This window comes from Myotis davidii, unplaced genomic scaffold (genome assembly GCF_000327345.1).
Source record: "Myotis davidii unplaced genomic scaffold, ASM32734v1 scaffold79, whole genome shotgun sequence".
Classification (NCBI taxonomy): domain Eukaryota; kingdom Metazoa; phylum Chordata; class Mammalia; order Chiroptera; family Vespertilionidae; genus Myotis; species Myotis davidii.
The window spans coordinates 7,333,876-7,341,681 of record NW_006294339.1 but is presented as its reverse complement, the minus strand read 5'-3'; positions in this window follow the sequence as shown (position 1 = coordinate 7,341,681).

Sequence of the window (7,806 nt, the reverse complement as noted above, 5' to 3'; positions counted from 1 at the left end):
AGAGAGAGCGGTTGGTGGGCAGGATTCCTCTCCAGTGGACACAAGGGGGCGACCCCCAAAGCTTTGAACCCACAAAGATGGGGATTTGAATCAGCTGAGAGATTCTGGCAAGTGGATGATCTTTTCTGAGCCTCAACTTTCTCAACTGGAATGTGAGGTTAAGGCTGCCTGCCTCTCAGCGCTGCAGGGAGGACTGGAGAGAGATCATACAGGGGGCACCTGGGAAATGGATGGCAGTCACTCACTGTCACAACTCTGGGTTCTCAGCCATGCGCAGCTACTGCATTCAGCACTGCTTGGCAGGAGCAGGCCGAGGCCTGCCCGGGTTCTGAGGTTCTGAGTCAGTGCCGACCAGCTTGGGCAGCTCAAGCCTGTCTGACTGTCCTGACACCTCGTCTGGATCCTGCTGTACCTGACTTCCAAGGTGCTGACCCTACCCCCAAACCCTTCTGATCCCCAGCCCAAGCTCTAGGGAGAGGTGAATGAACTGTGCTTTCTCTTGTGTCTGCATTGCATACCCACATACACCTTCTCCCTGGAGCTTGCCAGCCCGAGATCTTTATGGCCTTTGAATACTGTTGAATGCTATTTAGAGCTGGCCTTTGCAACTGGGTGGGGTCATCCTACTCAGGAATTTTGATTGTTATTGTTCTGAGCATCTTCTAGATGTCAGGCCCTGCAAAAAGATAAGCATAGTTAAGAAAATAAAACTGAGTCCTTTATGGGAATTATCTCATTTAAGCCTCATTATGACTAATAATGTCTTCATTTTCAACTTGAGGAAACTGAGGTTTAGGAAGATTAAGGGCCTTTCTCCAAGCCACACAGCTTCAAGCCAGGGCTCACAGCCTTTGTGCCATGTTGCTTATCATCCCACCTGACAACCCTTCACCCTGACTCCTCCTCTGACTGCTCCATGCTCCCTGGCAGGAGGCACCTTCTCCTATTGGGCACCTCTCACCATGTGCTGTCATGGATTTGCTCCTCTCCATCTCTCATTAGACTGGGAGCTCCCTGAGGGCAGGGACATGTCTTATTTATCCCTGTACCCCGGCGAGCACCTCAGTACCTGGCCCAGAATCTGTATTCTAAATGATTTTTGTTGACTGTTGTATTGGACTTTTCTTTGAATCCTGCTGACTTATGTTTCTAAAGTCCCACATACCCTCTACCCAAACTCATCTGAGCTGTGACATTAGCACTTACTCTTGGGTCTGAAATGGTGTGATGTGCATATTATGTTATCAGCTAAAGCAACTATTTTTTTTCAAACACTTGCCTACATCAAAAGCTTTTAGCCATCCTGTTTCTTTTGTTTCCTTTAATCTTGAAATTTTTCATAGCCTTCTGTGTCTTTATGACATAGACATTGCTGAAGAATATAGTGCATGAAACGAATAGAATGCTGCCCATTTGGGGTTTGTCTGATGTTTCCTTATGATGAGATTCAGGCTTTGCATTCCTAGCCAGTGTGATGCTATGTCCTTCTCAGGCTATCACATCTGGAGGCGCAGGATGTCCATCTGCCCAGCTGCAGTTAATTCTAATCACCCAATCAAGATGCTGTCCCGTTTCTTCCCTGTATAGTTAACATTCCTTTTCCTCTTGTAGCTAATAATAAACAAGCTGTGAGGACACATTTGAAGAACATGCATACATCCTGTTACTCATAGAAATTCCCTCCTGGACCCACCGATGATTCCTGCCTGTACCTATCTTTAATATGATGATTTCAAGATGACAATTCTGCAATTCCATGCAATATCTGATTCTAGACTGGATCCCATATAGAAGGGAGAAAAATGCCATACAGGATATTATTGAGTTATTGACAAAACTGGAATATGAATGGCAGATTAAATAAAAGTGCTATATAAAAGTTAAATAGACTGAAATGAACTCTCAAATGACTCATTAAAAATGTGTGTGGATAGACACACATACATGTGCATATGTGTGTGCAAGCGTGTGGAGAGAACACACAAACGATAAAGCAAATGAGGTAAATGTTAAAATATAAAAATTAGGTGCTTGGGTGTTCCTCTGTATAATTCCTATTTTTGCAACTTTTCTGTAAGTTTGAAATTATTTCCAAAAAACTTAACAACAGCTTTTAGCCACCTATAGAATAGACATTAGATGTCCTACCTAAAGCTATGCAAGTCTTCCATCTAATGACTGACATTGAATCAATTAATAAGCACGCATTTCCCCTGGCCCGAATGATCCCTAAACCTAGTCCTATAGGAGATCCTATGACCCTGAGCCACCTCAGACAAGCTGTTCTGCAGCTTCCCTTTACATTTAGAAAGGGGGTATATCTGTGATGGGTTTGCAGACCCTTCCCAATTGTTCAATGCTCACACCTTCCTGAGCAATGGGTAGCATTACCTCTATGACCTCTAACCTACATGGAGTGGTATTATCTCCATTGTAGAAGCAAAAACATTTGCTCAGAGAGGCGCATATAAATAGCCTGGCCAGTGTGGCTCAATGATTGAGTGTCGACCTATGAAGTAGGAGGTCATGGTTTGATTCTGGTCAGGGCACATGCCCGGATAGTGGGCTTGATCCCCAGTAGGGGCCATGCAGGAGGCAGCCAATCAATGATTCTCTCTCATCATTGATGTTTCTATCTCTCTCTCTCCCTTTCCCTTCTTCTATAAAATCATCAGGAAACATCCCATTATACACACACACACACACACACACACACACACACACAACCCAGGGACTTCTTTAAAAAAAATAACAAAACACAAAAAATGAAGTAGTATAAATAAAAATCAGCAGGGCTGGGATTCACACCCAGGTCTGTCCGTCTGAAAGCCTCCTCTGTGATGTACAGGCTGAACACAGGTCCATTCACATTCCCAGCTTTAATACATACTTCGTACATGACTAGTCCCAGGTTGGATGACTGGGTAAAAACCACAGCCTCACCTGGGATAAGAGGAAACTTTTTAATCACTCTTTGCGGATTCCACGCCTACATTTCCTCTGCAGACTGCTCTATCTGGGAGTGGAGCCCCAGACTCACGCCTTTCCTGCAGGCGTCCGTCCCACAGAGGACCTTGCCCTCCAGTATTCTCCAGCTGACTCTTCAGGGAGACCTGTCAGAACTTGGGGTTGGCCATGAGTCAGATGGCAGGGCAGCCCAGTCCTGAGAGAGACAAGGCAGCTTGAAGACTTGCACTTTGTCCTTACTCCTCCCTCCTGGGAGGAACTGATTGGGGGCAAAGGGTTGATGAAGCCAGGTTAGTGTGTCTTGGGGTGCTCTGAAAGGAAGTCTCATGAGGGAACGTTGGTGCTAGCTCGAGAATTGGGGGGGGGGGGATTGTAAGAATAGCCCTGGAACTTCCACTTGTCAAAATGCTGATGAGAGTAATGTAATAGGAGTCCCCTCCCTCCAAGAATTACTACCTTAAGCTTTATGGTCACTCAAGAGCTGTGCTGGGGCCAAACACAGCTTTAGGAGCTGGGCTCAAAAGCCTTGGTTTGAATCGCAGCTTGGAGTTTACTCACCGTGTGACCTTGGATACGGTACTTAATCCTTTTGTGCCTAAATTTCCCCATTTAGAAATGAGAGTAATTATAGGGCCTACCTGAAGAGCTGCAGTGTGAATTAAATGAGGTAACCTATGAAAAGCACTTACTAGTAGCATACTGCCTGGCTCACAGGAAGTGGTACCAGTGATAGTTATGGTGACTACTTTAAAAAAAAAATTAACATTCCAGTCTGGTCGGTGTGGCTGCTCAGTTGTTGAGTGTCAACCTATGACCCAGGCGGTCACAGTTGGATTCCCGGTCAGGGCACATGCCCAGGTTGTGGTCTGATCCCCAGTGTGGGGCATGCAGGAGGCAGCCAATCAATGATTCTCTCCCATCATTGATGTTTCTATCTCTCTCTCCATTCCTCCCTGAAATCAATAAAAATGTATTTAAAAAATAAGAAATTAACTTTCCAATATTATCATTAATCTAGTTGTATGAGAGTAATTATACTCTCCAAATTATCTATATTATAAAAGGCCTGTGGCCCTAATGCCCTAATGATCAGAGACCAGTGCAGGTGGGCAGGGCTGCGAGCATGGCGAGGCCATGCGGTGGGTGGGGCCATGCGATTTTGTGCACTGGGCTTCTAGTTAAATATATAATGATGCTGGGGATGGCAATTGTATCCTTTTAATGATACTCAATAATTTAATGCTAGGCAATTCTTTCACTCTCTGAGATGAACTTCCTAACTTGGGGATCTCAAAATTGCTATGAGAGCTTGGCCCAGTAACAGGTCTCATGTATACTTCTAATGCTGATAACGCTGCAGCAACTTCATTAGCCTCATTTTGTACAGTGGGGAAGGCATCAGCTTTGCAGGCAGAGGAACTGGGGTGACTTTAGGCAACTTTTTATAATTGTCTAAGCCTCAATTTCCCTGCTTTAAGAGGGAGATAACAGTTTGAGACAAGAAAATATGATACGCTCCATGAGCTGTCAAATACTAAGAAATGTGAATGAATGCTCTTAAATAGTTTTATTAAATAGTTTTAAACACCAAGAGATGGATGTTTTTCCCTTTTTTTTTTACAATGAGAAGCTGAGGTCCAAACCATGTCCCCCTCCCCCGCCCCGGTACTTTTTATTCTTCTTTTTCTTTCTTTCATTTTTTTTTTTTTGTAAAATACACATAACATGAAAATTTCCCACTTTAACCATTTTTAAGTGTACAGTTTAGTGGCATTAAGAACATTCCCATTATTGTACAATCATATAATAATTCCTCCACTGAATTCTTTTCATCTTTAAAACTGAAACTCTATACCCATCTATATATATAAAACCCTAATATGCAAATAGACCAAACAGCAAAACAACTGAACAGTCACTATGATGTGTGCTGACCACCAGGGGGTGCATGTGGACTATGGCAGGCATTGGCAGCAGGTGGCAGAGCTCAGAACATGGTGGGCGTAGGCCACAGAGTGATGGTGGAGCAGGTAAGCAGGGGCACCAGATTAAGGTGGGGTGCTGGTTGCTGTCATGGGGTGAGCCTCTCTCTGGTGGTTACTGAGAATTCTTTGCTCCCGTGTGCTGCAGTCTTGCCTGGTGCTCACACCTGCTGCAGTGTTGGTCCTGCTTGCACCCGCTGCTGGCGCCCTGTGCTGGTCCTGAAAGCTCAGCGCCATCAGCGGGTGTGAGTGGTGGCTGCTGGCTCCGATTGCCCCTCAGGGCTTCTCCACCTACCCCTGCTCCTGAGGGGCAATCGGGGCTGGCAGCCGCCTCTCACATCCGCTGCCAATGCCAGTCCCACTCGGACCTACTGCTGGTGCCCAGGGCCAGTGCTGATTGCCCCTGAGGGCTTCTCCACCTCCCACTGCTCCTTAGGGGCGATCAAGGCAGCAACCGCCACTTGCGCCTGCTGCACCCACTGATGGCGCTGGCCCCAATTGCTGCTCTGCACCATCAGTGCATGGGAGTGGCAGCAGCGGGAGCAGGGCAGCAGTGGGAGGGGCTGTGCGGGAGCGCAGAGGATGGGTCAAGACCCGCCCCTGTGCCCACCACAGCCTCGAGGCCCACAGTTCCTTTCAAGGTGCATGAATTCATGCACTGGGCCCCTAGTTAAACAATAACTCCCCATTTCCTGCTCTCCCTAACCCCTAACAATCACATTCTACTTCTTTTCTCTATAATTTTGACTGTTCTAATTATTTCATATAACTGGAATCATATATTTGTCTTTTTGTGACTGGTTTATTTCATCTAAAATAATATCCTCAAGGTTCATCCCTATTGTAGCATATGTCAGACTATCCTTCCTTTTTAAGAATGAGTATATACATACATACATTGTATGTATATACCATATTTTGTAGACCCATTCATCCATTGATGTACACTTGGGTTGCTTCTCTATTTTAGCTACTGTGAATTATGCTGCTATGAACATGGGTGTACAAATATCTCATTGAGCCCCTGCTTTCAGTTCTTTTGGGGTATACACCCCGAACTGGAATTTCTGGACAATATGGTAATTCTATTTTTAATTCTTGAGGAACCACCACACTATTTTCTACAGTGGCTGCACCATTTTCATTTCTACCAACAAGGTTCCAATTGCCTCAAATCCTTGTCAACAATTGGCACATATACATATATTTTGATAGTTCCTATAATAATGGGTGTGAGATATCTCATTATATTTCTGATTTGCATTTTACCAATAATTGGAGGTACTGAGCATCTTTTCATGTCTTCATAGGCCATTTACATACCTTCTTTGGGAAAATGTCTATTCAAGTCCTTTACCTACCTTTCAAGTATGTTTTTATTGATTGTAGAGAGAGGAAGGGAGAGGGAGAAGAGAGATAGAGACATCAATGATGAGAGAGAATCATTGATTGGCTGCCTCTTGCACAACACCTACTGGGAATCGAGCCTGCTATTACGGCATGTGCTCTGACTGGGAATCGAACCAGCGACCTCTTGGCGCATGGGTCAATGCCCATTCAACTGAGCTAGACTGGTTTATTGATTGTAGAGAGAGGAAGGGAGAGGGAGAAGAGAGATAGAGACATCAATGATGAGAGAGAATCATTGATTGGCTGCCTCTTGCACAACACCTACTGGGAATCGAGCCTGCTATTACGGCATGTGCTCTGACTGGGAATCGAACCAGCGACCTCTTGGTGCATGGGTCAATGCCCATTCAACTGAGCTACACTGCCTGAACCATTTGCCTATTTTTGATTCAAGTTGTTTGTTTTGTTGTTGAGCTTTAGGAGTTCTCTAGATATTCTGGATATTAACCCCTTATCAGATATATGATAGGAAATATTTTGCTCATTCTGTGGGATGCTTTTTTGTTTTGTTCATGATGCCTTTTGAGGAAAATTTTTTCAGGCACTTGTAAGGGACTGCTCTAAGACCACAGGTAAATATGGGTAAGATTTGGGATCCTCTTAAACGATATATTGAACCATAGTTACTAAATAATACTTTCTGTGATGCTGACTTTTAAAATCAAGCGAATCCCCTCTCTTCCAAATTCTCTCCATACTCATTCATCTGCTCCTGTGTGGTACAGACCTAAGTGCATGTTCCCTGTAGATAATAATGTGATTTGAGTCAAGGAAGAGATGTGCCAGTTGCTCAGGGGGACTGACTCCCTTTCTACTTGCAAATCTTCAGGCAGCCTGCAGATGGTGCTAGAGCACTGTTACATAGGCAGTTTCCCAGCTGACAGCCAGAAGCTAAAGATTCTTTGCAAAAGGAGCACATGGATTTACTGGGAGAACTTAAAAACAGACTTCCAGCCCTAGCTGGTTTGGTTCAGTGGATAGAGCATATTCCTGCAAACTGAAGGGTCCTGGGTTTGATTCCAGTCAAGGGTACAAGCCCACGTTGCAGGATCGATCCCCAGTGGGGGTGTGTAGGAGGCAGTCGATCATCAGTGATTCTCTCTCATCACTGATGTTTCTATCTCTCTCTCCCTCTCTGAAATCAATAAAGACATATTAAAGCAAAAACAAAAACAAAAAACAGACTTCCCTCTAAAATTGTGGAGGGTCAGTGAAGAGACAGGAAAGATTAATTTGTTTCTAATTTCAACAAAAGGATGCTGCTAGCCCATGGCTCCCCAATGTTAGGTCCTCTCAGGCCTCTATTTAGAGAGGGGTTTATATTTGTAGTGTTAACAGCACAACTCCATTTGGAGATCTTCTTTAAGAAAATAAAAATACTCTCTCACATCCATGTTTCTCTCTCTGTCTCTTCCCTTCCCTCCTTCCACTCTCTCTAAAAGTCAAT